This window comes from Pseudophryne corroboree, chromosome 8, assembly GCF_028390025.1.
Source record: "Pseudophryne corroboree isolate aPseCor3 chromosome 8, aPseCor3.hap2, whole genome shotgun sequence".
Classification (NCBI taxonomy): Eukaryota; Metazoa; Chordata; class Amphibia; order Anura; family Myobatrachidae; genus Pseudophryne; species Pseudophryne corroboree.
Window position 1 is genome coordinate 376908978 of NC_086451.1, and position 27581 is coordinate 376936558.

Sequence of the window (27581 nt, forward strand, 5' to 3'; positions counted from 1 at the left end):
TCGTTACAGAGACCAGAACACCCATTTAGAGGAAGAACGCAATCTTGAGTCTGGCGCCTTAGACCGCTCGGCCAACCTGACAAGTACATATGCCCATTAAATTAAGTTGCCAATAAAAGATTATAATGTACAAAAAAAGGATTTTGGGGTATCTTTCAGCCAAATAATATGTACTGCTTGAAAAAAGTAACATAAAATCAAGAACTTGGATTTATACAGTATACTACCGCTAAAGGTGAGCCATCACAATTAATACTTAAGTAAACTGCTCAGGTTATAATGATATCCTTTATAATAACTATAAAAATTATTTACTAAAATCTCTTTCAGGAAAAAACAGATTTATGTGTCTAGCAAGTAATTTTTGTAAACTTTTAGATATAGAGTCTGAGAGCCTGAATCTACTTTCTATTCCAATTTATTCTTTGTTTTATGATTTGTTTACTGAATACTGAAAGGATGTTTTGCAAATAATACATTTGTGAAAACCTTTTTTCTACATGGAACTAAGCTTAAGAAATTTTTAACCAGTCATTGTGTATTTATCACTTAGGAATAATGTCATTAATTCAACTCTATGGCAACAAGTGCAATATTGGTGTGTAGATGGGATATCATACAATTTCTCCCATTTTCAAACTATTCTGTTCCCTATGTTTCTTTAAATAATTAGGCTGCACATTGTTAGAAATAAATGGTAACAAGATTCCAATGTCCAAGAGAAGGACTTTTAAAAGAGAATGGATGTCCTAAGGTCACTTGTTATTTTGCATGGTAGACTTATCCACAAATTAATATTCTTTTCATACAAAGTACAAGAAAATAAAATTGTCAGAAGTGGGATTTGAACCCACGCCTCTTTACAGAGACCAGAACACCCATTTAGAGGAAGAACGCAATCTTGAGTCTGGCGCCTTAGACCGCTCGGCCATCCTGACAAGTACGTATGCCCATTAAATTAAGTTGCCAATAAAAGATTATAATGTACAAAAAAAGGATTTTGGGGTATCTTTCAGCCAAATAATATGTACTGCTTGAAAAAAGTAACATAAAATCAAGAACTTGGATTTATACAGTATACTACCGCTAAAGGTGAGCCATCACAATTAATACTTAAGAAAAACTGCTCAGGTTATAATGATATCCTTTATAATTACTATACAAATTATTTACTAAAATCTCTTTCAGGAAAAAACAGATTTATGTGTCTAGCAAGTAATTTTTGTAAACTTTTAGATATAGAGTCTGAGAGCCTGAATCTACTTTCTATTCCAATTTATTCTTTGTTTTATGATTTGTTTACTGAATACTGAAAGGATGTTTTGCAAATAATACATTTGTGAAAACCTTTTTTCTACATGGAACTAAACGTAAGAATTTTTTAACCAGTCATTGTGTATTTATCACTTAGGAATAATGTCATTAATTCAACTCTATGGCAACAAGTGCAATATTGGTGTGTAGATGGAATATCATACAATTTCTCCCATTTTCAAACTATTCTGTTCCCTATGTTTCTTTAAATAATTAGGCTGCACATTGTTAGAAATAAATGGTAATAAGATTCCAATGTCCAAGAGAAGGACTTTTAAAAGAGAATGGATGTCCTAAGGGCACTTGTAATTTTGCATGGTAGACTTATCCACAAATTAATATTCTTTTCATACAAAGTACAAGAAAATAAAATTGTCAGAAGTGGGATTTGAACCCACGCCTCTTTACAGAGACCAGAACACCCATTTAGAGGAAGAATGCAATCTTGAGTCTGGCGCCTTAGACCGCTCGGCCATCCTGACAAGAACATATGCCCTCTAAATTAAGTTGCCAGTAAAAGATTATAATGTACAAAAAAAGGATTTTGGGGTATCTTTCAGCCAAATAATATGTACTGCTTGAAAAAAGTAACATAAAATCAAGAACTTGGATTTATACAGTATACTACCGCTAAAGGTGAGCCATCACAATTAATACTTAAGAAAAACTGTTCAGGTTATAATGATATCCTTTATAATTACTATACAAATTATTTACTAAAATCTCTTTCAGGAAAAAAAAGATTTATGTGTCTAGCAAGTAATTTTTGTAAACTTTTAGATATAGAGTCTGAGAGCCTGAATCTACTTTCTATTCCAATTTATTCTTTGTTTTATGATTTGTTTACTGAATACTGAAAGGGTGTTTTGCAAATAATACATTTGTGAAAACCTTTTTTCTACATGGAACTAAACTTAAGAAATTTTTAACCAGTCATTGTGTATTTATCACTTAGGAATAATGTCATTAATTCAACTCTATGGCAACAAGTGCAATATTGGTGTGTAGATGGGATATCATACAATTTCTCCCATTTTCAAACTATTCTGTTCCCTATGTTTCTTTAAATAATTAGGCTGCACATTGTTAGAAATAAATGGTAACAAGATTCCAATGTCCAAGAGAAGGACTTTTAAAAGAGAATGGATGTCCTAAGGTCACTTGTTATTTTGCATGGTAGACTTATCCACAAATTAATATTCTTTTCATACAAAGTACAAGAAAATAAAATTGTCAGAAGTGGGATTTGAACCCACGCCTCTTAGCAGAGACCAGAACACCCATTTAGAGGAATAACGCAATCTTGAGTCTGGCGCCTTAGACCGCTCGGCCATCCTGACAAGTACATACGCCCATTAAATTAAGTTGGCAATAAAAGATTATAATGTACAAAAAAAGGATTTTGGGGTATCTTTCAGCCAAATAATATGTACTGCTTGAAAAAAGTAACATAAAATCAAGAACTTGGATTTATACAGTATACTACCACTAAAGGTGAGCCATCACAATTAATACTTAAGAAAAACTGCTCAGGTTATAATGATATCCTTTATAATAACTATACAAATTATTTACTAAAATCTCTTTCAGGAAAAAACAGATTTATGTGTCTAGCAAGTAATTTTTGTAAACTTTTAGATATAAAGTCTGAGAGCCTGAATCTACTTTCTATTCCAATTTATTCTTTGTTTTATGATTTTTTTACTGAATACTGAAAGGATGTTTTGCAAATAATACATTTGTGAAAACCTTTTTTCTACATGGAACTAAACGTAAGAATTTTTTAACCAGTCATTGTGTATTTATCACTTAGGAATAATGTCATTAATTCAACTCTATGGCAACAAGTGCAATATTGGTGTGTAGATGGGATATCATACAATTTCTCCCATTTTCAAACTATTCTGTTCCCTATGTTTCTTTAAATAATTAGGCTGCACATTGTTAGAAATAAATGGTAACAAGATTCCAATGTCCAAGAGAAGGACTTTTAAAAGAGAATGGATGTCCTAAGGTCACTTATTATTTTGCATGGTAGACTTATCCACAAATTAATATTCTTTTCATACAAAGTACAAGAAAATAAAATTGTCAGAAGTGGGATTTGAACCCACGCCTCGTTACAGAGACCAGAACACCCATTTAGAGGAAGAACGCAATCTTGAGTCTTGCGCCTTAGACCGCTCGGCCATCCTGACAAGTACATATGCCCATTAAATTAAGTTGCCAATAAAAGATTATAATGTACAAAAAAAGGATTTTGGGGTATCTTTCAGCCAAATAATATGTACTGCTTGAAAAAAGTAACATAAAATCAAGAACTTGGATTTATACAGTATACTACCGCTAAAGGTGAGCTATCACAATTAATACTTAAGTAAACTGCTCAGGTTATAATGATATCCTTTATAATAACTATAAAAATTATTTACTAAAATCTCTTTCAGGAAAAAACAGATTTATGTGTCTAGCAAGTAATTTTTGTAAACTTTTAGATATAGAGTCTGAGAGCCTGAATCTACTTTCTATTCCAATTTATTCTTTGTTTTATGATTTGTTTACTGAATACTGAAAGGATGTTTTGCAAATAATACATTTGTGAAAACCTTTTTTCTACATGGAACTAAACTTAAGAAATTTTTAACCAGTCATTGTGTATTTATCACTTAGGAATAATGTCATTAATTCAAATCTATGGCAACAAGTGCAATATTGGTGTGTAGATGGGATATCATACAATTTCTCCCATTTTCAAACTATTCTGTTCCCTATGTTTCTTTAAATAATTAGGCTGCACATTGTTAGAAATAAATGGTAACAAGATTCCAATGTCCAAGAGAAGGACTTTTAAAAGAGAATGGATGTCCTAAGGTCACTTGTTATTTTGCATGGTAGACTTATCCACAAATTAATATTCTTTTCATACAAAGTACAAGAAAATAAAATTGTCAGAAGTGGGATTTGAACCCACACCTCTTTACGGAGACCAGAACACCCATTTAGAGGAAGAACGCAATCTTAAGTCTGGCGCCTTAGACCGCTCGGCCATCCTGACAAGTACATATGCCCATTAAATTAAATTGCCAATAAAAGATTATAATGTACAAAAAAAGGATTTTGGGGTATCTTTCAGCCAAATAATATGTACTGCTTGAAAAAAGTAACATAAAATCAAGAACTTGGATTTATACAGTATACTACCGCTAAAGGTGAGCCATCACAATTAATACTTAAGAAAAACTGCTCAGGTTATAATGATATCCTTTATAATTACTATACAAATTATTTACTAAAATCTCTTTCAGGAAAAAACAGATTTATGTGTCTAGCAAGTAATTTTTGTAAACTTTTAGATATAGAGTCTGAGAGCCTGAATCTACTTTCTATTCCAATTTATTCTTTGTTTTATGATTTGTTTACTGAATACTGAAAGGGTGTTTTGCAAATAATACATTTGTGAAAACCTTTTTTCTACATGGAACTAAACTTAAGAAATTTTTAACCAGTCATTGTGTATTTATCACTTAGGAATAATGTCATTAATTCAACTCTATGGCAACAAGTGCAATATTGGTGTGTAGATGGGATATCATACAATTTCTCCCATTTTCAAACTATTCTGTTCCCTATGTTTCTTTAAATAATTAGGCTGCACATTGTTAGAAATAAATGGTAACAAGATTCCAATGTCCAAGAGAAGGACTTTTAAAAGAGAATGGATGTCCTAAGGTCACTTGTTATTTTGCATGGTAGACTTATCCACAAATTAATATTCTTTTCATACAAAGTACAAGAAAATAAAATTGTCAGAAGTGGGATTTGAACCCACGCCTCTTTACAGAGACCAGAACACCCATTTAGAGGAAGAACGCAATCTTGAGTCTGGCGCCTTAGACCGCTCGGCCATCCTGACAAGTACATATGCCCATTAAATTAAGTTGCCAATAAAAGATTATAATGTACAAAAAAAGGATTTTGGGGTATCTTTCAGCCAAATAATATGTACTGCTTGAAAAAAGTAACATAAAATCAAGAACTTGGATTTATACAGTATACTACCGCTAAAGGTGAGCCATCACAATTAATACTTAAGAAAAACTGCTCAGGTTATAATGATATCCTTTATAATTACTATACAAATTATTTACTAAAATCTCTTTCAGGAAAAAACAGATTTATGTGTCTAGCAAGTAATTTTTGTAAACTTTTAGATATAGAGTCTGAGAGCCTGAATCTACTTTCTATTCCAATTTATTCTTTGTTTTATGATTTGTTTACTGAATACTGAAAGGGTGTTTTGCAAATAATACATTTGTGAAAACCTTTTTTCTACATGGAACTAAACGTAAGAATTTTTTAACCAGTCATTGTGTATTTATCACTTAGGAATAATGTCATTAATTCAACTCTATGGCAACAAGTGCAATATTGGTGTGTAGATGGGATATCATACAATTTCTCCCATTTTCAAACTATTCTGTTCCCTATGTTTCTTTAAATAATTAGGCTGCACATTGTTAGAAATAAATGGTAATAAGATTCCAATGTCCAAGAGAAGGACTTTTAAAAGAGAATGGATGTCCTAAGGGCACTTGTAATTTTGCATGGTAGACTTATCCACAAATTAATATTCTTTTCATACAAAGTACAAGAAAATAAAATTGTCAGAAGTGGGATTTGAACCCACGCCTCTTTACAAAGACCAGAACACCCATTTAGAGGAAGAATGCAATCTTGAGTCTGGCGCCTTAGACCGCTCGGCCATCCTGACAAGAACATATGCCCTCTAAATTAAGTTGCCAGTAAAAGATTATAATGTACAAAAAAAGGATTTTGGGGTATCTTTCAGCCAAATAATATGTACTGCTTGAAAAAAGTAACATAAAATCAAGAACTTGGATTTATACAGTATACTACCGCTAAAGGTGAGCCATCACAATTAATACTTAATAAAAACTGCTCAGGTTATAATGATATCCTTTATAATTACTATACAAATTATTTACTAAAATCTCTTTCAGGAAAAAACAGATTTATGTGTCTAGCAAGTAATTTTTGTAAACTTTTAGATATAGAGTCTGAGAGCCTGAATCTACTTTCTATTCCAATTTATTCTTTGTTTTATGATTTTTTTACTGAATACTGAAAGGATGTTTTGCAAATAATACATTTGTGAAAACCTTTTTTCTACATGGAACTAAACGTAAGAATTTTTTAACCAGTCATTTTGTATTTATCACTTAGGAATAATGTCATTAATTCAACTCTATGGCAACAAGTGCAATATTGGTGTGTAGATGGGATATCATACAATTTCTCCCATTTTCAAACTATTCTGTTCCCTATGTTTCTTTAAATAATTAGGCTGCACATTGTTAGAAATAAATGGTAACAAGATTCCAATGTCCAAGAGAAGGACTTTTAAAAGAGAATGGATGTCCTAAGGTCACTTATTATTTTGCATGGTAGACTTATCCACAAATTAATATTCTTTTCATACAAAGTACAAGAAAATAAAATTGTCAGAAGTGGGATTTGAACCCACGCCTCGTTACAGAGACCAGAACACCCATTTAGAGGAAGAACGCAATCTTGAGTCTGGCGCCTTAGACTGCTCGGCCATCCTGACAAGTACATATGCCCATTAAATTAAGTTGCCAATAAAAGATTGTAATGTACAAAAAAAGGATTTTGGGGTATCTTTCAGCCAAATAATATGTACTGCTTGAAAAAAGTAACATAAAATCAAGAACTTGGATTTATACAGTATACTACCGCTAAAGGTGAGCCATCACAATTAATACTTAAGTAAACTGCTCAGGTTATAATGATATCCTTTATAATAACTATAAAAATTATTTACTAAAATCTCTTTCAGGAAAAAACAGATTTATGTGTCTAGCAAGTAATTTTTGTAAACTTTTAGATATAGAGTCTGAGAGCCTGAATCTACTTTCTATTCCAATTTATTCTTTGTTTTATGATTTGTTTACTGAATACTGAAAGGATGTTTTGCAAATAATACATTTGTGAAAACCTTTTTTCTACATGGAACTAAACTTAAGAAATTTTTAACCAGTCATTGTGTATTTATCACTTAGGAATAATGTCATTAATTCAACTCTATGGCAACAAGTGCAATATTGGTGTGTAGATGGGATATCATACAATTTCTCCCATTTTCAAACTATTCTGTTCCCTATGTTTCTTTAAATAATTAGGCTGCACATTGTTAGAAATAAATGGTAACAAGATTCCAATGTCCAAGAGAAGGACTTTTAAAAGAGAATGGATGTCCTAAGGTCACTTGTTATTTTGCATGGTAGACTTATCCACAAATTAATATTCTTTTCATACAAAGTACAAGAAAATAAAATTGTCAGAAGTGGGATTTGAACCCACACCTCTTTACGGAGACCAGAACACCCATTTAGAGGAAGAATGCAATCTTGAGTCTGGCGCCTTAGACCGCTCGGCCATCCTGACAAGAACATATGCCCTCTAAATTGAGTTGCCAGTAAAAGATTATAATGTACAAAAAAAGGGTTTTGGGGTATCTTTCAGCCAAATAATATGTACTGCTTGAAAAAAGTAACATAAAATCAAGAACTTGGATTTATACAGTATACTACCGCTAAAGGTGAGCCATCACAATTAATACTTAAGAAAAACTGCTCAGGTTATAATAATATCCTTTATAATTACTATACAAATTATTTACTAAAATCTCTTTCAGGAAAAAAAAGATTTATGTGTCTAGCAAGTAATTTTTGTAAACTTTTAGATATAGAGTCTGAGAGCCTGAATCTACTTTCTATTCCAATTTATTCTTTGTTTTATGATTTGTTTACTGAATACTGAAAGGGTGTTTTGCAAATAATACATTTGTGAAAACCTTTTTTCTACATGGAACTAAACTTAAGAAATTTTTAACCAGTCATTGTGTATTTATCACTTAGGAATAATGTCATTAATTCAACTCTATGGCAACAAGTGCAATATTGGTGTGTAGATGGGATATCATACAATTTCTCCCATTTTCAAACTATTCTGTTCCCTATGTTTCTTTAAATAATTAGGCTGCACATTGTTAGAAATAAATGGTAACAAGATTCCAATGTCCAAGAGAAGGACTTTTAAAAGAGAATGGATGTCCTAAGGTCACTTGTTATTTTGCATGGTAGACTTATCCACAAATTAATATTCTTTTCATACAAAGTACAAGAAAATAAAATTGTCAGAAGTGGGATTTGAACCCACGCCTCTTTACAGAGACCAGAACACCCATTTAGAGGAAGAACGCAATCTTGAGTCTGGCGCCTTAGACCGCTCGGCCATCCTGACAAGTACATATCACATTAAATTAAGTTGCCAATAAAAGATTATATTGTACAAAAAAAGGATTTTGGGGTATCTTTCAGCCAAATAATATGTACTGCTTGAAAAAAGTAACATAAAATCAAGAACTTGGATTTATACAGTATACTACCGCTAAAGGTGAGCCATCACAATTAATACTTAAGAAAAACTGCTCAGGTTATAATGATATCCTTTATAATTACTATACAAATTATTTACTAAAATCTCTTTCAGGAAAAAACAGATTTATGTGTCTAGCAAGTAATTTTTGTAAACTTTTAGATATAGAGTCTGAGAGCCTGAATCTACTTTCTATTCCAATTTATTCTTTGTTTTATGATTTGTTTACTGAATACTGAAAGGGTGTTTTGCAAATAATACATTTGTGAAAACCTTTTTTCTACATGGAACTAAACGTAAGAATTTTTTAACCAGTCATTGTGTATTTATCACTTAGGAATAATGTCATTAATTCAACTCTATGGCAACAAGTGCAATATTGGTGTGTAGATGGGATATCATACAATTTCTCCCATTTTCAAACTATTCTGTTCCCTATGTTTCTTTAAATAATTAGGCTGCACATTGTTAGAAATAAATCGTAATAAGATTCCAATGTCCAAGAGAAGGACTTTTAAAAGAGAATGGATGTCCTAAGGGCACTTGTAATTTTGCATGGTAGACTTATCCACAAATTAATATTCTTTTCATACAAAGTACAAGAAAATAAAATTGTCAGAAGTGGGATTTGAACCCACGCCTCTTTACAAAGACCAGAACACCCATTTAGAGGAAGAATGCAATCTTGAGTCTGGCGCCTTAGACCGCTCGGCCATCCTGACAAGAACATATGCCCTCTAAATTAAGTTGCCAGTAAAAGATTATAATGTACAAAAAAAGGATTTTGGGGTATCTTTCAGCCAAATAATATGTACTGCTTGAAAAAAGTAACATAAAATCAAGAACTTGGATTTATACAGTATACTACCGCTAAAGGTGAGCCATCACAATTAATACTTAAGAAAAACTGCTCAGGTTATAATGATATCCTTTATAATTACTATACAAATTATTTACTAAAATCTCTTTCAGGAAAAAAAAGATTTATGTGTCTTGCAAGTAATTTTTGTAAACTTTTAGATATAGAGTCTGAGAGCCTGAATCTACTTTCTATTCCAATTTATTCTTTGTTTTATGATTTGTTTACTGAATACTGAAAGGGTGTTTTGCAAATAATACATTTGTGAAAACCTTTTTTCTACATGGAACTAAACTTAAGAATTTTTTAACCAGTCATTGTGTATTTATCACTTAGGAATAATGTCATTAATTCAACTCTATGGCAACAAGTGCAATATTGGTGTGTAGATGGGATATCATACAATTTCTCCCATTTTCAAACTATTCTGTTCCCTATGTTTCTTTAAATAATTAGGCTGCACATTGTTAGAAATAAATGGTAACAAGATTCCAATGTCCAAGAGAAGGACTTTTAAAAGAGAATGGATGTCCTAAGGTCACTTGTTATTTTGCATGGTAGACTTATCCACAAATTAATATTCTTTTCATACAAAGTACAAGAAAATAAAATTGTCAGAAGTGGGATTTGAACCCACGCCTCTTTGCAGAGACCAGAACACCCATTTAGAGGAATAACGCAATCTTGAGTCTGGCGCCTTAGACCGCTCGGCCATCCTGACAAGTACATATGCCCATTAAATTAAGTTGGCAATAAAAGATTATAATGTACAAAAAAAGGATTTTGGGGTATCTTTCAGCCAAATAATATGTACTGCTTGAAAAAAGTAACATAAAATCAAGAACTTGGATTTATACAGTATACTACCACTAAAGGTGAGCCATCACAATTAATACTTAAGAAAAACTGCTCAGGTTATAATGATATCCTTTATAATAACTATACAAATTATTTACTAAAATCTCTTTCAGGAAAAAACAGATTTATGTGTCTAGCAAGTAATTTTTGTAAACTTTTAGATATAGAGTCTGAGAGCCTGAATCTACTTTCTATTCCAATTTATTCTTTGTTTTATGATTTTTTTACTGAATACTGAAAGGATGTTTTGCAAATAATACATTTGTGAAAACCTTTTTTCTACATGGAACTAAACGTAAGAATTTTTTAACCAGTCATTGTGTATTTATCACTTAGGAATAATGTCATTAATTCAACTCTATGGCAACAAGTGCAATATTGGTGTGTAGATGGGATATCATACAATTTCTCCCATTTTCAAACTAATCTGTTCCCTGTGTTTCTTTAAATAATTAGGCTGCACATTGTTAGAAATAAATGGTAACAAGATTCCAATGTCCAAGAGAAGGACTTTTAAAAGAGAATGGATGTCCTAAGGTCACTTATTATTTTGCATGGTAGACTTATCCACAAATTAATATTCTTTTCATACAAAGTACAAGAAAATAAAATTGTCAGAAGTGGGTTTTGAACCCACGCCTCGTTACAGAGACCAGAACACCCATTTAGAGGAAGAACGCAATCTTGAGTCTGGCGCCTTAGACCGCTCGGCCATCCTGACAAGTACATACGCCCATTAAATTAAGTTGCCAATAAAAGATTATAATGTACAAAAAAAGGATTTTGGGGTATCTTTCAGCCAAATAATATGTACTGCTTGAAAAAAGTAACATAAAATCAAGAACTTGGATTTATACAGTATACTACCGCTAAAGGTGAGCCATCACAATTAATACTTAAGTAAACTGCTCAGGTTATAATGATATCCTTTATAATAACTATAAAAATTATTTACTAAAATCTCTTTCAGGAAAAAACAGATTTATGTGTCTAGCAAGTAATTTTTGTAAACTTTTAGATATAGAGTCTGAGAGCCTGAATCTACTTTCTATTCCAATTTATTCTTTGTTTTATGATTTGTTTACTGAATACTGAAAGGATGTTTTGCAAATAATACATTTGTGAAAACCTTTTTTCTACATGGAACTAAACTTAAGACATTTTTAACCAGTCATTGTGTATTTATCACTTAGGAATAATGTCATTAATTCAACTCTATGGCAACAAGTGCAATATTGGTGTGTAGATGGGATATCATACAATTTCTCCCATTTTCAAACTATTCTGTTCCCTATGTTTCTTTAAATAATTAGGCTGCACATTGTTAGAAATAAATGGTAACAAGATTCCAATGTCCAAGAGAAGGACTTTTAAAAGAGAATGGATGTCCTAAGGTCACTTGTTATTTTGCATGGTAGACTTATCCACAAATTAATATTCTTTTCATACAAAGTACAAGAAAATAAAATTGTCAGAAGTGGGATTTGAACCCACACCTCTTTACGGAGACCAGAACACCCATTTAGAGGAAGAACGCAATCTTGAGTCTGGCGCCTTAGACCGCTCGGCCATCCTGACAAGTACATATGCCCATTAAATTAAGTTGCCAATAAAAGATTATAATGTACAAAAAAAGGATTTTGGGGTATCTTTCAGCCAAATAATATGTACTGCTTGAAAAAAGTAACATAAAATCAAGAACTTGGATTTATACAGTATACTACCGCTAAAGGTGAGCCATCACAATTAATACTTAAGAAAAACTGCTCAGGTTATAATGATATCCTTTATAATTACTATACAAATTATTTACTAAAATCTCTTTCAGGAAAAAACAGATTTATGTGTCTAGCAAGTAATTTTTGTAAACTTTTAGATATAGAGTCTGAGAGCCTGAATCTACTTTCTATTCCAATTTATTCTTTGTTTTATGATTTGTTTACTGAATACTGAAAGGGTGTTTTGCAAATAATACATTTGTGAAAACCTTTTTTCTACATGGAACTAAACGTAAGAATTTTTTAACCAGTCATTGTGTATTTATCACTTAGGAATAATGTCATTAATTCAACTCTATGGCAACAAGTGCAATATTGGTGTGTAGATGGGATATCATACAATTTCTCCCATTTTCAAACTATTCTGTTCCCTATGTTTCTTTAAATAATTAGGCTGCACATTGTTAGAAATAAATGGTAATAAGATTCCAATGTCCAAGAGAAGGACTTTTAAAAGAGAATGGATGTCCTAAGGGCACTTGTAATTTTGCATGGTAGACTTATCCACAAATTAATATTCTTTTCATACAAAGTGCAAGAAAATAAAATTGTCAGAAGTGGGATTTGAACCCACGCCTCTTTACAGAGACCAGAACACCCATTTAGAGGAAGAATGCAATCTTGAGTCTGGCGCCTTAGACCGCTTGGCCATCCTGACAAGTACATATGCCAATTAAATTAAGTTGCCAATAAAAGATTATAATGTACAAAAAAAGGATTTTGGGGTATCTTTCAGCCAAATAATATGTACTGCTTGAAAAAAGTAACATAAAATCAAGAACTTGGATTTATACAGTATACTACCGCTAAAGGTGAGCCATCACAATTAATACTTAAGTAAACTGCTCAGGTTATAATGATATCCTTTATAATAACTATAAAAATTATTTACTAAAATCTCTTTCAGGAAAAAACAGATTTATGTGTCTAGCAAGTAATTTTTGTAAACTTTTAGATATAGAGTCTGAGAGCCTGAATCTACTTTCTATTCCAATTTATTCTTTGTTTTATGATTTGTTTACTGAATACTGAAAGGATGTTTTGCAAATAATACATTTGTGAAAACCTTTTTTCTACATGGAACTAAACTTAAGAAATTTTTAACCAGTCATTGTGTATTTATCACTTAGGAATAATGTCATTAATTCAACTCTATGGCAACAAGTGCAATATTGGTGTGTAGATGGGATATCATACAATTTCTCCCATTTTCAAACTATTCTGTTCCCTATGTTTCTTTAAATAATTAGGCTGCACATTGTTAGAAATAAATGGTAACAAGATTCCAATGTCCAAGAGAAGGACTTTTAAAAGAGAATGGATGTCCTAAGGTCACTTGTTATTTTGCATGGTAGACTTATCCACAAATTAATATTCTTTTCATACAAAGTACAAGAAAATAAAATTGTCAGAAGTGGGATTTGAACCCACACCTCTTTACGGAGACCAGAACACCCATTTAGAGGAAGAACGCAATCTTGAGTCTGGCGCCTTAGACCGCTCGGCCATCCTGACAAGTACATATGCCCATTAAATTAAGTTGCCAATAAAAGATTATAATGTACAAAAAAAGGATTTTGGGGTATCTTTCAGCCAAATAATATGTACTGCTTGAAAAAAGTAACATAAAATCAAGAACTTGGATTTATACAGTATACTACCGCTAAAGGTGAGCCATCACAATTAATACTTAAGAAAAACTGCTCAGGTTATAATGATATCCTTTATAATTACTATACAAATTATTTACTAAAATCTCTTTCAGGAAAAAACAGATTTATGTGTCTAGCAAGTAATTTTTGTAAACTTTTAGATATAGAGTCTGAGAGCCTGAATCTACTTTCTATTCCAATTTATTCTTTGTTTTATGATTTGTTTACTGAATACTGAAAGGGTGTTTTGCAAATAATACATTTGTGAAAACCTTTTTTCTACATGGAACTAAACGTAAGAATTTTTTAACCAGTCATTGTGTATTTATCACTTAGGAATAATGTCATTAATTCAACTCTATGGCAACAAGTGCAATATTGGTGTGTAGATGGGATATCATACAATTTCTCCCATTTTCAAACTATTCTGTTCCCTATGTTTCTTTAAATAATTAGGCTGCACATTGTTAGAAATAAATGGTAATAAGATTCCAATGTCCAAGAGAAGGACTTTTAAAAGAGAATGGATGTCCTAAGGGCACTTGTAATTTTGCATGGTAGACTTATCCACAAATTAATATTCTTTTCATACAAAGTGCAAGAAAATAAAATTGTCAGAAGTGGGATTTGAACCCACGCCTCTTTACAGAGACCAGAACACCCATTTAGAGGAAGAATGCAATCTTGAGTCTGGCGCCTTAGACCGCTCGGCCATCCTGACAAGTACATATGCCAATTAAATTAAGTTGCCAATAAAAGATTATAATGTACAAAAAAAGGATTTTGGGGTATCTTTCAGCCAAATAATATGTACTGCTTGAAAAAAGTAACATAAAATCAAGAACTTGGATTTATACAGTATACTACCGCTAAAGGTGAGCCATCACAATTAATACTTAAGTAAACTGCTCAGGTTATAATGATATCCTTTATAATAACTATAAAAATTATTTACTAAAATCTCTTTCAGGAAAAAACAGATTTATGTGTCTAGCAAGTAATTTTTGTAAACTTTTAGATATAGAGTCTGAGAGCCTGAATCTACTTTCTATTCCAATTTATTCTTTGTTTTATGATTTGTTTACTGAATACTGAAAGGATGTTTTGCAAATAATACATTTGTGAAAACCTTTTTTCTACATGGAACTAAACTTAAGAAATTTTTAACCAGTCATTGTGTATTTATCACTTAGGAATAATGTCATTAATTCAACTCTATGGCAACAAGTGCAATATTGGTGTGTAGATGGGATATCATACAATTTCTCCCATTTTCAAACTATTCTGTTCCCTATGTTTCTTTAAATAATTAGGCTGCACATTGTTAGAAATAAATGGTAACAAGATTCCAATGTCCAAGAGAAGGACTTTTAAAAGAGAATGGATGTCCTAAGGTCACTTGTTATTTTGCATGGTAGACTTATCCACAAATTAATATTCTTTTCATACAAAGTACAAGAAAATAAAATTGTCAGAAGTGGGATTTGAACCCACACCTCTTTACAGAGACCAGAACACCCATTTAGAGGAAGAACGCAATCTTGAGTCTGGCGCCTTAGACCGCTCGGCCATCCTGAGAAGTACATATGCCCATTAAATTAAGTTGCCAATAAAAGATTATAATGTACAAAAAAAGGATTTTGGGGTATCTTTCAGCCAAATAATATGTACTGCTTGAAAAAAGTAACATAAAATCAAGAACTTGGATTTATACAGTATACTACCGCTAAAGGTGAGCCATCACAATTAATACTTAAGAAAAACTGCTCAGGTTATAATGATATCCTTTATAATTACTATACAAATTATTTACTAAAATCTCTTTCAGGAAAAAACAGATTTATGTTTCTAGCAAGTAATTTTTGTAAACTTTTAGATATAGAGTCTGAGAGCCTGAATCTACTTTCTATTCCAATTTATTCTTTGTTTTATGATTTGTTTACTGAATACTGAAAGGGTGTTTTGCAAATAAAACATTTGTGAAAACCTTTTTTCTACATGGAACTAAACGTAAGAATTTTTTAACCAGTCATTGTGTATTTATCACTTAGGAATAATGTCATTAATTCAACTCTATGGCAACAAGTGCAATATTGGTGTGTAGATGGGATATCATACAATTTCTCCCATTTTCAAACTATTCTGTTCCCTATGTTTCTTTAAATAATTAGGCTGCACATTGTTAGAAATAAATGGTAATAAGATTCCAATGTCCAAGAGAAGGACTTTTAAAAGAGAATGGATGTCCTAAGGGCACTTGTAATTTTGCATGGTAGACTTATCCACAAATTAATATTCTTTTCATACAAAGTACAAGAAAATAAAATTGTCAGAAGTGGGATTTGAACCCACGCCTATTTACAGAGACCAGAACACCCATTTAGAGGAAGAATGCAATCTTGAGTCTGGCGCCTTAGACCGCTCGGCCATCCTGACAAGAACATATGCCTTCTAAATTAAGTTGCCAGTAAAAGATTATAATGTACAAAAAAAGGATTTTGGGGTATCTTTCAGCCAAATAATATGTACTGCTTGAAAAAAGTAACATAAAATCAAGAACTTGGATTTATACAGTATACTACCGCTAAAGGTGAGCCATCACAATCAATACTTAAGAAAAACTGCTCAGGTTATAATGATATCCTTTATAATTACTATACAAATTATTTACTAAAATCTCTTTCAGGAAAAAACAGATTTATGTGTCTTGCAAGTAATTTTTGTAAACTTTTAGATATAGAGTCTGAGAGCCTGAATCTACTTTCTATTCCAATTTATTCTTTGTTTTATGATTTGTTTACTGAATACTGAAAGGGTGTTTTGCAAATAATACATTTGTGAAAACCTTTTTTCTACATGGAACTAAACTTAAGAATTTTTTAACCAGTCATTGTGTATTTATCACTTAGGAATAATGTCATTAATTCAACTCTATGGCAACAAGTGCAATATTGGTGTGTAGATGGGATATCATACAATTTCTCCCATTTTCAAACTATTCTGTTCCCTATGTTTCTTTAAATAATTAGGCTGCACATTGTTAGAAATAAATGGTAACAAGATTCCAATGTCCAAGAGAAGGACTTTTAAAAGAGAATGGATGTCCTAAGGTCACTTGTTATTTTGCATGGTAGACTTATCCACAAATTAATATTCTTTTCATACAAAGTACAAGAAAATAAAATTGTCAGAAGTGGGATTTGAACCCACGCCTTTTTACAGAGACCAGAACACCCATTTAGAGGAATAACGCAATCTTGAGCCTGGCGCCTTAGACCGCTCGGCCATCCTGACAAGTACATATGCCCATTAAATTAAGTTGGCAATAAAAGATTATAATGTACAAAAAAAGGATTTTGGGGTATCTTTCAGCCAAATAATATGTACTGCTTGAAAAAAGTAACATAAAATCAAGAACTTGGATTTATACAGTATACTACCACTAAAGGTGAGCCATCACAATTAATACTTAAGAAAAACTGCTCAGGTTATAATGATATCCTTTATAATAACTATACAAATTATTTACTAAAATCTCTTTCAGGAAAAAACAGATTTATGTGTCTAGCAAGTAATTTTTGTAAACTTTTAGATATAGAGTCTGAGAGCCTGAATCTACTTTCTATTCCAATTTATTCTTTGTTTTATGATTTTTTTACTGAATACTGAAAGGATGTTTTGCAAATAATACATTTGTGAAAACCTTTTTTCTACATGGAACTAAACTTAAGAATTTTTTAACCAGTCATTGTGTATTTATCACTTAGGAATAATGTCATTAATTCAACTCTATGGCAACAAGTGCAATATTGGTGTGTAGATGGAATATCATACAATTTCTCCCATTTTCAAACTATTCTGTTCCCTATGTTTCTTTAAATAATTAGGCTGCACATTGTTAGAAATAAATGGTAATAAGATTCCAATGTCCAAGGGAAGGACTTTTAAAAGAGAATGGATGTCCTAAGGGCACTTGTAATTTTGCATGGTAGACTTATCCACAAATTAATATTCTTTTCATACAAAGTACAAGAAAATAAAATTGTCAGAAGTGGGATTTGAACCCACGCCTCTTTACAGAGACCAGAACACCCATTTAGAGGAAGAATGCAATCTTGAGTCTGGCGCCTTAGACCGCTCGGCCATCCTGACAAGAACATATGCCCTCTAAATTAAGTTGCCAGTAAAAGATTATAATGTACAAAAAAAGGATTTTGGGGTATCTTTCAGCCAAATAATATGTACTGCTTGAAAAAAGTAACATAAAATCAAGAACTTGGATTTATACAGTATACTACCGCTAAAGGTGAGCCATCACAATTAATACTTAAGTAAACTGCTCAGGTTATAATGATATCCTTTATGATAACTATAAAAATTATTTACTAAAATCTCTTTCAGGAAAAAACAGATTTATGTGTCTAGCAAGTAATTTTTGTAAACTTTTAGATATAGAGTCTGAGAGCCTGAATCTACTTTCTATTCCAATTTATTCTTTGTTTTATGATTTGTTTACTGAATACTGAAAGGATGTTTTGCAAATAATACATTTGTGAAAACCTTTTTTCTACATGGAACTAAACTTAAGAAATTTTTAACCAGTCATTGTGTATTTATCACTTAGGAATAATGTCATTAATTCAACTCTATGGCAACAAGTGCAATATTGGTGTGTAGATGGGATATCATACAATTTCTCCCATTTTCAAACTATTCTGTTCCCTATGTTTCTTTAAATAATTAGGCTGCACATTGTTAGAAATAAATGGTAACAAGATTCCAATGTCCAAGAGAAGGACTTTTAAAAGAGAATGGATGTCCTAAGGTCACTTGTTATTTTGCATGGTAGACTTATCCACAAATTAATATTCTTTTCATACAAAGTACAAGAAAATAAAATTGTCAGAAGTGGGATTTGAACCCACGCCTCTTTACAGAGACCAAAACACCCATTTAGAGGAAGAACGCAATCTTGAGTCTGGCGCCTTTGTCCGCTCGGCCATCCTGACAAGTACATATGCCACTTAAATTAAGTTGCCAATAAAAGATTATAATGTACAAAAAAGGATTTTGGGGTATCTTTCAGCCAAATAATATGTACTGCTTGAAAAAAGTAACATAAAATCAAGAACTTGGATTTATACAGTATACTACCGCTAAAGGTGAGCCATCACAATTAATACTTAAGAAAAACTGCTCAGGTTATAATGATATCCTTTATAATTACTATACAAATTATTTACTAAAATCTCTTTCAGGAAAAAACAGATTTATGTGTCTAGCAAGTAATTTTTGTAAACTTTTAGATATAGAGTCTGAGAGCCTGAATCTACTTTCTATTCCAATTTATTCTTTGTTTTATGATTTTTTACTGAATACTGAAAGGATGTTTTGCAAATAATACATTTGTGAAAACCTTTTTTCTACATGGAACTAAACGTAAGAATTTTTTAACCAGTCATTGTGTATTTATCACTTAGGAATAATGTCATTAATTCAACTCTATGGCAACAAGTGCAATATTGGTGTGTAGATGGAATATCATACAATTTCCCCCATTTTCAAACTATTCTGTTCCCTATGTTTCTTTAAATAATTAGGCTGCACATTGTTAGAAATAAATGGTAATAAGATTCCAATGTCCAAGAGAAGGACTTTTAAAAGAGAATGGATGTCCTAAGGGCACTTGTAATTTTGCATGGTAGACTTATCCACAAATTAATATTCTTTTCATACAAAGTACAAGAAAATAAAATTGTCAGAAGAGGGATTTGAACCCACGCCTCTTTACAGAGACCAGAACACCCATTTAGAGGAAGAATGCAATCTTGAGTCTGGCGCCTTAAACCGCTCGGCCATCCTGACAAGAACATATGCCCTCTAAATTAAGTTACCAGTAAAAGATTATAATGTACAAAAAAAGGATTTTGGGGTATCTTTCAGCCAAATAATATGTACTGCTTGAAAAAAGTAACATAAAATCAAGAACTTGGATTTATACAGTATACTACCGCTAAAGGTGAGCCATCACAATTAATACTTAAGAAAAACTGCTCAGGTTATAATGATATCCTTTATAATTACTATACAAATTATTTACTAAAATCTCTTTCAGGAAAAAAAAGATTTATGTGTCTAGCAAGTAATTTTTGTAAACTTTTAGATATAGAGTCTGAGAGCCTGAATCTACTTTCTATTCCAATTTATTCTTTGTTTTATGATTTGTTTACTGAATACTGAAAGGGTGTTTTGCAAATAATACATTTGTGAAAACCTTTTTTCTACATGGAACTAAACTTAAGAATTTTTTAACCAGTCATTGTGTATTTATCACTTAGGAATAATGTCATTAATTCAACTCTATGGCAACAAGTGCAATATTGGTGTGTAGATGGGATATCATACAATTTCTCCCATTTTCAAACTATTCTGTTCCCTATGTTTCTTTAAATAATTAGGCTGCACATTGTTAGAAATAAATGGTAACAAGATTCCAATGTCCAAGAGAAGGACTTTTAAAAGAGAATGGATGTCCTAAGGTCACTTGTTATTTTGCATGGTAGACTTATCCACAAATTAATATTCTTTTCATACAAAGTACAAGAAAATAAAATTGTCAGAAGTGGGATTTGAATCCACGCCTCTTTACAGAGACCAGAACACCCATTTAGAAGAAGAACGCAATCTTGAGTCTGGCGCCTTAGACCGCTCGGCCATCCTGACAAGTACATATGCCCATTAAATTAAGTTGCCAATAAAAGATTATAATGTACAAAAAAAGGATTTTGGGGTATCTTTCAGCCAAATAATATGTACTACTTGAAAAAAGTAACATAAAATCAAGAACTTGGATTTATACAGTATACTACCGCTAAAGGTGAGCCATCACAATTAATACTTAAGAAAAACTGCTCAGGTTATAATGATATCCTTTATAATTACTATACAAATTATTTACTAAAATCTCTTTCAGGAAAAAACAGATTTATGTGTCTAGCAAGTAATTTTTGTAAACTTTTAGATATAGAGTCTGAGAGCCTGAATCTACTTTCTATTCCAATTTATTCTTTGTTTTATGATTTGTTTACTGAATACTGAAAGGGTGTTTTGCAAATAATACATTTGTGAAAACCTTTTTTCTACATGGAACTAAACTTAAGAATTTTTAAACCAGTCATTGTGTATTTATCACTTAGGAATAATGTCATTAATTCAACTCTATGGCAACAAGTGCAATATTGGTGTGTAGATGGGATATCATACAATTTCTCCCATTTTCAAACTATTCTGTTCCCTATGTTTCTTTAAATAATTAGGCTGCACATTGTTAGAAATAAATGGTAACAAGATTCCAATGTCCAAGAGAAGGACTTTTAAAAGAGAATGGATGTCCTAAGGTCACTTATTATTTTGCATGGTAGACTTATCCACAAATTAATATTCTTTTCATACAAAGTACAAGAAAATAAAATTGTCAGAAGTGGGATTTGAACCCACACCTCGTTACAGAGACCAGAACACCCATTTAGAGGAAGAACGCAATCTTGAGTCTTGCGCCTTAGACCGCTCGGCCATCCTGACAAGTAAATATGCCCATTAAATTAAGTTGCCAATAAAAGATTATAATGTACAAAAAAAGGATTTTGGGGTATCTTTCAGCCAAATAATATGTACTGCTTGAAAAAAGTAACATAAAATCAAGAACTTGGATTTATACAGTATACTACCGCTAAAGGTGAGCCATCACAATTAATACTTAAGTAAACTGCTCAGGTTATAATGATATCCTTTATAATAACTATAAAAATTATTTACTAAAATCTCTTTCAGGAAAAAACAGATTTATGTGTCTAGCAAGTAATTTTTGTAAACTTTTAGATATAGAGTCTGAGAGCCTGAATCTACTTTCTATTCCAATTTATTCTTTGTTTTATGATTTGTTTACTGAATACTGAAAGGATGTTTTGCAAATAATACATTTGTGAAAACCTTTTTTCTACATGGAACTAAACTTAAGAAATTTTTAACCAGTCATTGTGTATTTATCACTTAGGAATAATGTCATTAATTCAACTCTATGGCAACAAGTGCAATATTGGTGTGTAGATGGGATATCATACAATTTCTCCCATTTTCAAACTATTCTGTTCCCTATGTTTCTTTAAATAATTAGGCTGCACATTGTTAGAAATAAATGGTAACAAGATTCCAATGTCCAAGAGAAGGACTTTTAAAAGAGAATGGATGTCCTAAGGTCACTTGTTATTTTGCATGGTAGACTTATCCACAAATTAATATTCTTTTCATACAAAGTACAAGAAAATAAAATTGTCAGAAGTAGAATTTGAACCCACGCCTCTTTACAGAGACCAGAACACCCATTTAGAGGAAGAACGCAATCTTGAGTCTGGCGCCTTAGTCCGCTCGGCCATCCTGACAAGTACATATGCCCATTAAATTAAGTTGCCAATAAAAGATTATAATGTACAAAAAAGGATTTTGGGGTATCTTTCAGCCAAATAATATGTACTGCTTGAAAAAAGTAACATAAAATCAAGAACTTGGATTTATACAGTATACTACCGCTAAAGGTGAGCCATCACAATTAATACTTAAGAAAAACTGCTCAGGTTATAATGATATTCTTTATAATTACTATACAAATTATTTACTAAAATCTCTTTCAGGAAAAAAAAGATTTATGTGTCTAGCAAGTAATTTTTGTAAACTTTTAGATATAGAGTCTGAGAGCCTGAATCTACTTTCTATTCCAATTTATTCTTTGTTTTATGATTTGTTTACTGAATACTGAAAGGGTGTTTTGCAAATAATACATTTGTGAAAACCTTTTTTCTACATGGAACTAAACTTAAGAATTTTTTAACCAGTCATTGTGTATTTATCACTTAGGAATAATGTCATTAATTCAACTCTATGGCAACAAGTGCAATATTGGTGTGTAGATGGGATATCATACAATTTCTCCCATTTTCAAACTATTCTGTTCCCTATGTTTCTTTAAATAATTAGGCTGCACATTGTTAGAAATAAATGGTAACAAGATTCCAATGTCCAAGAGAAGGACTTTTAAAAGAGAATGGATGTCCTAAGGTCACTTGTTATTTTGCATGGTAGACTTATCCACAAATTAATATTCTTTTCATACAAAGTACAAGAAAATAAAATTGTCAGAAGTGGGATTTGAACCCACGCCTCTTTACAGAGACCAGAACACCCATTTAGAGGAATAACGCAATCTTGAGTCTGGCGCCTTAGACCGCTCGGCCATCCTGACAAGTACATATGCCCATTAAATTAAGTTGGCAATAAAAGATTATAATGTACAAAAAAAGGATTTTGGGGTATCTTTCAGCCAAATAATATGTACTGCTTGAAAAAAGTAACATAAAATCAAGAACTTGGATTTATACAGTATACTACCACTAAAGGTGAGCCATCACAATTAATACTTAAGAAAAACTGCTCAGGTTATAATGATATCCTTTATAATAACTATACAAATTATTTACTAAAATCTCTTTCAGGAAAAAACAGATTTATGTGTCTAGCAAGTAATTTTTGTAAACTTTTAGATATAGAGTCTGAGAGCCTGAATCTACTTTCTATTCCAATTTATTCTTTGTTTTATGATTTTTTTACTGAATACTGAAAGGATGTTTTGCAAATAATACATTTGTGAAAACCTTTTTTCTACATGGAACTAAACGTAAGAATTTTTTAACCAGTCATTGTGTATTTATCACTTAGGAATAATGTCATTAATTCAACTCTATGGCAACAAGTGCAATATTGGTGTGTAGATGGAATATCATACAATTTCTCCCATTTTCAAACTATTCTGTTCCCTATGTTTCTTTAAATAATTAGGCTGCACATTGTTAGAAATAAATGGTAATAAGATTCCAATGTCCAAGAGAAGGACTTTTAAAAGAGAATGGATGTCCTAAGGGCACTTGTAATTTTGCATGGTAGACTTATCCACAAATTAATATTCTTTTCCTACAAAGTACAAGAAAATAAAATTGTCAAAAGTGGGATTTGAACCCACGCCGCTTTACAGAGACCAGAACACCAATTTAGAGGAATAACGCAATCTTGAGTCTGGCGCCTTAGACCGCTCGGCCATCCTGACAAGTACATATGCCCATTAAATTAAGTTGGCAATAAAAGATTATAATGTACAAAAAAAGGATTTTGGGGTATCTTTCAGCCAAATAATATGTACTGCTTGAAAAAAGTAACATAAAATCAAGAACTTGGATTTATACAGTATACTACCACTAAAGGTGAGCCATCACAATTAATACTTAAGAAAAACTGCTCAGGTTATAATGATATCCTTTATAATAACTATACAAATTATTTACTAAAATCTCTTTCAGGAAAAAACAGATTTATGTGTCTAGCAAGTAATTTTTGTAAACTTTTAGATATAGAGTCTGAGAGCCTGAATCTACTTTCTATTCCAATTTATTCTTTGTTTTATGATTTTTTTACTGAATACTGAAAGGATGTTTTGCAAATAATACATTTGTGAAAACCTTTTTTCTACATGGAACTAAACGTAAGAATTTTTTAACCAGTCATTGTGTATTTATCACTTAGGAATAATGTCATTAATTCAACTCTATGGCAACAAGTGCAATATTGGTGTGTAGATGGAATATCATACAATTTCTCCCATTTTCAAACTATTCTGTTCCCTATGTTTCTTTAAATAATTAGGCTGCACATTGTTAGAAATAAATGGTAATAAGATTCCAATGTCCAAGAGAAGGACTTTTAAAAGAGAATGGATGTCCTAAGGGCACTTGTAATTTTGCATGGTAGACTTATCCACAAATTAATATTCTTTTCCTACAAAGTACAAGAAAATAAAATTGTCAAAAGTGGGATTTGAACCCACGCCGCTTTACAGAGACCAAAACACCCATTTAGAGGAAGAATGCAATCTTGAGTCTGGCGCCTTAGACCGCTCGGCCATCCTGACAAGAACATATGCCCTCTAAATTAAGTTGCCAGTAAAAGATTATAATGTACAAAAAAAGGATTTGGGGGTATCTTTCAGCCAAATAATATGTACTGCTTGAAAAAAGTAACATAAAATCAAGAACTTGGATTTATACAGTATACTACCGCTAAAGGTGAGCCATCACAATTAATACTTAAGTAAACTGCTCAGGTTATAATGATATCCTTTATAATTACTATACAAATTATTTACTAAAATCTCTTTCAGGAAAAAAAAGATTTATGTGTCTAGCAAGTAATTTTTGTAAACTTTTAGATATAGAGTCTGAGAGCCTGAATCTACTTTCTATTCCAATTTATTCTTTGTTTTATGATTTGTTTACTGAATACTGAAAGGGTGTTTTGCAAATAATACATTTGTGAAAACCTTTTTTCTACATGGAACTAAACTTAAGAATTTTTTAACCAGTCATTGTGTATTTATCACTTAGGAATAATGTCATTAATTCAACTCTATGGCAACAAGTGCAATATTGGTGTGTAGATGGGATATCATACAATTTCTCCCATTTTCAAACTATTCTGTTCCCTATGTTTCTTTAAATAATTAGGCTGCACATTGTTAGAAATAAATGGTAACAAGATTCCAATGTCCAAGAGAAGGACTTTTAAAAGAGAATGGATGTCCTAAGGTCACTTGTTATTTTGCATGGTAGACTTATCCACAAATTAATATTCTTTTCATACAAAGTACAAGAAAATAAAATTGTCAGAAGTGGGATTTGAACCCACGCCTCTTTACAGAGACCAGAACACCCATTTAGAGGAAGAACGCAATCTTGAGTCTGGCGCCTTAGACCGCTCGGCCATCCTGACAAGTACATATGCCCATTAAATTAAGTTGGCAATAAAAGATTATAATGTACAAAAAAAGGATTTTGGGGTATCTTTCAGCCAAATAATATGTACTGCTTGAAAAAAGTAACATAAAATCAAGAACTTGGATTTATACAGTATACTACCACTAAAGGTGAGCCATCACAATTAATACTTAAGAAAAACTGCTCAGGTTATAATGATATCCTTTATAATAACTATACAAATTATTTACTAAAATCTCTTTCAGGAAAAAACAGATTTATGTGTCTAGCAAGTAATTTTTGTAAACTTTTAGATATAGAGTCTGAGAGCCTGAATCTACTTTCTATTCCAATTTATTCTTTGTTTTATGATTTTTTTACTGAATACTGAAAGGATGTTTTGCAAATAATACATTTGTGAAAACCTTTTTTCTACATGGAACTAAACGTAAGAATTTTTTAACCAGTCATTGTGTATTTATCACTTAGGAATAATGTCATTAATTCAACTCTATGGCAACAAGTGCAATATTGGTGTGTAGATGGAATATCATACAATTTCTCCCATTTTCAAACTATTCTGTTCCCTATGTTTCTTTAAATAATTAGGCTGCACATTGTTAGAAATAAATGGTAATAAGATTCCAATGTCCAAGAGAAGGACTTTTAAAAGAGAATGGATGTCCTAAGGGCACTTGTAATTTTGCATGGTAGACTTATCCACAAATTAATATTCTTTTCCTACAAAGTACAAGAAAATAAAATTGTCAGAAGTGGAATTTGAACCCACGCCGCTTTACAGAGACCAGAACACCCATTTAGAGGAAGAATGCAATCTTGAGTCTGGCGCCTTAGACCGCTCGGCCATCCTGACAAGAACATATGCCCTCTAAATTAAGTTGCCAGTAAAAGATTATAATGTACAAAAAAAGGATTTTGGGGTATCTTTCAGCCAAATAATATGTACTGCTTGAAAAAAGTAACATAAAATCAAGAACTTGGATTTATACAGTATACTACCGCTAAAGGTGAGCCATCACAATTAATACTTAAGAAAAACTGCTCAGGTTATAATGATATCCTTTATAATTACTATACAAATTATTTACTAAAATCTCTTTCAGGAAAAAAAAAGATTTATGTGTCTAGCAAGTAATTTTTGTAAACTTTTAGATATAGAGTCTGAGAGCCTGAATCTACTTTCTATTCCAATTTATTCTTTGTTTTATGATTTGTTTACTGAATACTGAAAGGGTGTTTTGCAAATAATACATTTGTGAAAACCTTTTTTCTACATGGAACTAAACTTAAGAATTTTTTAACCAGTCATTGTGTATTTATCACTTAGGAATAATGTCATTAATTCAACTCTATGGCAACAAGTGCAATATTGGTGTGTAGATGGGATATCATACAATTTCTCCCATTTTCAAACTATTCTGTTCCCTATGTTTCTTTAAATAATTAGGCTGCACATTGTTAGAAATAAATGGTAACAAGATTCCAATGTCCAAGAGAAGGACTTTTAAAAGAGAATGGATGTCCTAAGGTCACTTGTTATTTTGCATGGTAGACTTATCCACAAATTAATATTCTTTTCATACAAAGTACAAGAAAATAAAATATTCAGAAGTGGGATTTGAACCCACGCCTCTTTACAGAGACCAGAACACCCATTTAGAGGAAGAACGCAATCTTGAGTCTGGCGCCTTAGACCGCTCGGCCATCCTGACAAGTACATATGCCCATTAAATTAAGTTGGCAATAAAAGATTATAATGTACAAAAAA

The 27581-nt window shown here is 31.6% G+C and overlaps 30 non-coding genes across 30 annotated transcripts; all 30 read right to left on the bottom strand.

Annotated features, from left to right (window-relative positions):
• Positions 1-829: 829 nt before the first annotated feature.
• Positions 830-938, bottom strand: TRNAL-CAA (transfer RNA leucine (anticodon CAA)). The gene is made up of 2 exons: positions 901-938; positions 830-875 (listed from the first exon to the last, which is right to left on the bottom strand). It is a non-coding gene; the product is annotated as a tRNA-Leu (tRNA).
• A 749-nt stretch (positions 939-1687) lies between these two features.
• On the bottom strand, positions 1688-1796 carry TRNAL-CAA (transfer RNA leucine (anticodon CAA)). The gene is made up of 2 exons: positions 1759-1796; positions 1688-1733 (listed from the first exon to the last, which is right to left on the bottom strand). It is a non-coding gene; the product is annotated as a tRNA-Leu (tRNA).
• Positions 1797-2545: 749 nt separating this feature from the next.
• TRNAL-CAA (transfer RNA leucine (anticodon CAA)) lies at positions 2546-2654 on the bottom strand. The gene is made up of 2 exons: positions 2617-2654; positions 2546-2591 (listed from the first exon to the last, which is right to left on the bottom strand). It is a non-coding gene; the product is annotated as a tRNA-Leu (tRNA).
• A 749-nt stretch (positions 2655-3403) lies between these two features.
• On the bottom strand, positions 3404-3512 carry TRNAL-CAA (transfer RNA leucine (anticodon CAA)). Its single transcript has 2 exons — positions 3475-3512; positions 3404-3449 (listed from the first exon to the last, which is right to left on the bottom strand). It is a non-coding gene; the product is annotated as a tRNA-Leu (tRNA).
• A 748-nt stretch (positions 3513-4260) lies between these two features.
• TRNAL-UAA (transfer RNA leucine (anticodon UAA)) lies at positions 4261-4369 on the bottom strand. Its single transcript has 2 exons — positions 4332-4369; positions 4261-4306 (listed from the first exon to the last, which is right to left on the bottom strand). It is a non-coding gene; the product is annotated as a tRNA-Leu (tRNA).
• Positions 4370-5118: 749 nt separating this feature from the next.
• On the bottom strand, positions 5119-5227 carry TRNAL-CAA (transfer RNA leucine (anticodon CAA)). The gene is made up of 2 exons: positions 5190-5227; positions 5119-5164 (listed from the first exon to the last, which is right to left on the bottom strand). It is a non-coding gene; the product is annotated as a tRNA-Leu (tRNA).
• A 749-nt stretch (positions 5228-5976) lies between these two features.
• TRNAL-CAA (transfer RNA leucine (anticodon CAA)) lies at positions 5977-6085 on the bottom strand. The gene is made up of 2 exons: positions 6048-6085; positions 5977-6022 (listed from the first exon to the last, which is right to left on the bottom strand). It is a non-coding gene; the product is annotated as a tRNA-Leu (tRNA).
• Positions 6086-6834: 749 nt separating this feature from the next.
• Positions 6835-6943, bottom strand: TRNAL-CAA (transfer RNA leucine (anticodon CAA)). Its single transcript has 2 exons — positions 6906-6943; positions 6835-6880 (listed from the first exon to the last, which is right to left on the bottom strand). It is a non-coding gene; the product is annotated as a tRNA-Leu (tRNA).
• Positions 6944-7691: 748 nt separating this feature from the next.
• On the bottom strand, positions 7692-7800 carry TRNAL-CAA (transfer RNA leucine (anticodon CAA)). The gene is made up of 2 exons: positions 7763-7800; positions 7692-7737 (listed from the first exon to the last, which is right to left on the bottom strand). It is a non-coding gene; the product is annotated as a tRNA-Leu (tRNA).
• Positions 7801-8549: 749 nt separating this feature from the next.
• TRNAL-CAA (transfer RNA leucine (anticodon CAA)) lies at positions 8550-8658 on the bottom strand. Its single transcript has 2 exons — positions 8621-8658; positions 8550-8595 (listed from the first exon to the last, which is right to left on the bottom strand). It is a non-coding gene; the product is annotated as a tRNA-Leu (tRNA).
• A 748-nt stretch (positions 8659-9406) lies between these two features.
• TRNAL-CAA (transfer RNA leucine (anticodon CAA)) lies at positions 9407-9515 on the bottom strand. The gene is made up of 2 exons: positions 9478-9515; positions 9407-9452 (listed from the first exon to the last, which is right to left on the bottom strand). It is a non-coding gene; the product is annotated as a tRNA-Leu (tRNA).
• Positions 9516-10264: 749 nt separating this feature from the next.
• TRNAL-CAA (transfer RNA leucine (anticodon CAA)) lies at positions 10265-10373 on the bottom strand. The gene is made up of 2 exons: positions 10336-10373; positions 10265-10310 (listed from the first exon to the last, which is right to left on the bottom strand). It is a non-coding gene; the product is annotated as a tRNA-Leu (tRNA).
• A 749-nt stretch (positions 10374-11122) lies between these two features.
• On the bottom strand, positions 11123-11231 carry TRNAL-CAA (transfer RNA leucine (anticodon CAA)). The gene is made up of 2 exons: positions 11194-11231; positions 11123-11168 (listed from the first exon to the last, which is right to left on the bottom strand). It is a non-coding gene; the product is annotated as a tRNA-Leu (tRNA).
• A 748-nt stretch (positions 11232-11979) lies between these two features.
• Positions 11980-12088, bottom strand: TRNAL-CAA (transfer RNA leucine (anticodon CAA)). The gene is made up of 2 exons: positions 12051-12088; positions 11980-12025 (listed from the first exon to the last, which is right to left on the bottom strand). It is a non-coding gene; the product is annotated as a tRNA-Leu (tRNA).
• Positions 12089-12837: 749 nt separating this feature from the next.
• On the bottom strand, positions 12838-12946 carry TRNAL-CAA (transfer RNA leucine (anticodon CAA)). Its single transcript has 2 exons — positions 12909-12946; positions 12838-12883 (listed from the first exon to the last, which is right to left on the bottom strand). It is a non-coding gene; the product is annotated as a tRNA-Leu (tRNA).
• A 748-nt stretch (positions 12947-13694) lies between these two features.
• On the bottom strand, positions 13695-13803 carry TRNAL-CAA (transfer RNA leucine (anticodon CAA)). The gene is made up of 2 exons: positions 13766-13803; positions 13695-13740 (listed from the first exon to the last, which is right to left on the bottom strand). It is a non-coding gene; the product is annotated as a tRNA-Leu (tRNA).
• A 749-nt stretch (positions 13804-14552) lies between these two features.
• On the bottom strand, positions 14553-14661 carry TRNAL-CAA (transfer RNA leucine (anticodon CAA)). Its single transcript has 2 exons — positions 14624-14661; positions 14553-14598 (listed from the first exon to the last, which is right to left on the bottom strand). It is a non-coding gene; the product is annotated as a tRNA-Leu (tRNA).
• Positions 14662-15409: 748 nt separating this feature from the next.
• On the bottom strand, positions 15410-15518 carry TRNAL-CAA (transfer RNA leucine (anticodon CAA)). The gene is made up of 2 exons: positions 15481-15518; positions 15410-15455 (listed from the first exon to the last, which is right to left on the bottom strand). It is a non-coding gene; the product is annotated as a tRNA-Leu (tRNA).
• Positions 15519-16267: 749 nt separating this feature from the next.
• Positions 16268-16376, bottom strand: TRNAL-CAA (transfer RNA leucine (anticodon CAA)). The gene is made up of 2 exons: positions 16339-16376; positions 16268-16313 (listed from the first exon to the last, which is right to left on the bottom strand). It is a non-coding gene; the product is annotated as a tRNA-Leu (tRNA).
• A 749-nt stretch (positions 16377-17125) lies between these two features.
• On the bottom strand, positions 17126-17234 carry TRNAL-CAA (transfer RNA leucine (anticodon CAA)). The gene is made up of 2 exons: positions 17197-17234; positions 17126-17171 (listed from the first exon to the last, which is right to left on the bottom strand). It is a non-coding gene; the product is annotated as a tRNA-Leu (tRNA).
• Positions 17235-17983: 749 nt separating this feature from the next.
• On the bottom strand, positions 17984-18092 carry TRNAL-CAA (transfer RNA leucine (anticodon CAA)). The gene is made up of 2 exons: positions 18055-18092; positions 17984-18029 (listed from the first exon to the last, which is right to left on the bottom strand). It is a non-coding gene; the product is annotated as a tRNA-Leu (tRNA).
• A 748-nt stretch (positions 18093-18840) lies between these two features.
• TRNAL-CAA (transfer RNA leucine (anticodon CAA)) lies at positions 18841-18949 on the bottom strand. The gene is made up of 2 exons: positions 18912-18949; positions 18841-18886 (listed from the first exon to the last, which is right to left on the bottom strand). It is a non-coding gene; the product is annotated as a tRNA-Leu (tRNA).
• A 747-nt stretch (positions 18950-19696) lies between these two features.
• On the bottom strand, positions 19697-19805 carry TRNAL-CAA (transfer RNA leucine (anticodon CAA)). Its single transcript has 2 exons — positions 19768-19805; positions 19697-19742 (listed from the first exon to the last, which is right to left on the bottom strand). It is a non-coding gene; the product is annotated as a tRNA-Leu (tRNA).
• A 749-nt stretch (positions 19806-20554) lies between these two features.
• Positions 20555-20663, bottom strand: TRNAL-CAA (transfer RNA leucine (anticodon CAA)). Its single transcript has 2 exons — positions 20626-20663; positions 20555-20600 (listed from the first exon to the last, which is right to left on the bottom strand). It is a non-coding gene; the product is annotated as a tRNA-Leu (tRNA).
• Positions 20664-23126: 2463 nt separating this feature from the next.
• TRNAL-CAA (transfer RNA leucine (anticodon CAA)) lies at positions 23127-23235 on the bottom strand. The gene is made up of 2 exons: positions 23198-23235; positions 23127-23172 (listed from the first exon to the last, which is right to left on the bottom strand). It is a non-coding gene; the product is annotated as a tRNA-Leu (tRNA).
• A 749-nt stretch (positions 23236-23984) lies between these two features.
• Positions 23985-24093, bottom strand: TRNAL-CAA (transfer RNA leucine (anticodon CAA)). The gene is made up of 2 exons: positions 24056-24093; positions 23985-24030 (listed from the first exon to the last, which is right to left on the bottom strand). It is a non-coding gene; the product is annotated as a tRNA-Leu (tRNA).
• A 749-nt stretch (positions 24094-24842) lies between these two features.
• Positions 24843-24951, bottom strand: TRNAL-CAA (transfer RNA leucine (anticodon CAA)). Its single transcript has 2 exons — positions 24914-24951; positions 24843-24888 (listed from the first exon to the last, which is right to left on the bottom strand). It is a non-coding gene; the product is annotated as a tRNA-Leu (tRNA).
• Positions 24952-25699: 748 nt separating this feature from the next.
• Positions 25700-25808, bottom strand: TRNAL-CAA (transfer RNA leucine (anticodon CAA)). The gene is made up of 2 exons: positions 25771-25808; positions 25700-25745 (listed from the first exon to the last, which is right to left on the bottom strand). It is a non-coding gene; the product is annotated as a tRNA-Leu (tRNA).
• A 749-nt stretch (positions 25809-26557) lies between these two features.
• TRNAL-CAA (transfer RNA leucine (anticodon CAA)) lies at positions 26558-26666 on the bottom strand. The gene is made up of 2 exons: positions 26629-26666; positions 26558-26603 (listed from the first exon to the last, which is right to left on the bottom strand). It is a non-coding gene; the product is annotated as a tRNA-Leu (tRNA).
• A 750-nt stretch (positions 26667-27416) lies between these two features.
• TRNAL-CAA (transfer RNA leucine (anticodon CAA)) lies at positions 27417-27525 on the bottom strand. The gene is made up of 2 exons: positions 27488-27525; positions 27417-27462 (listed from the first exon to the last, which is right to left on the bottom strand). It is a non-coding gene; the product is annotated as a tRNA-Leu (tRNA).
• Positions 27526-27581: the final 56 nt, after the last annotated feature.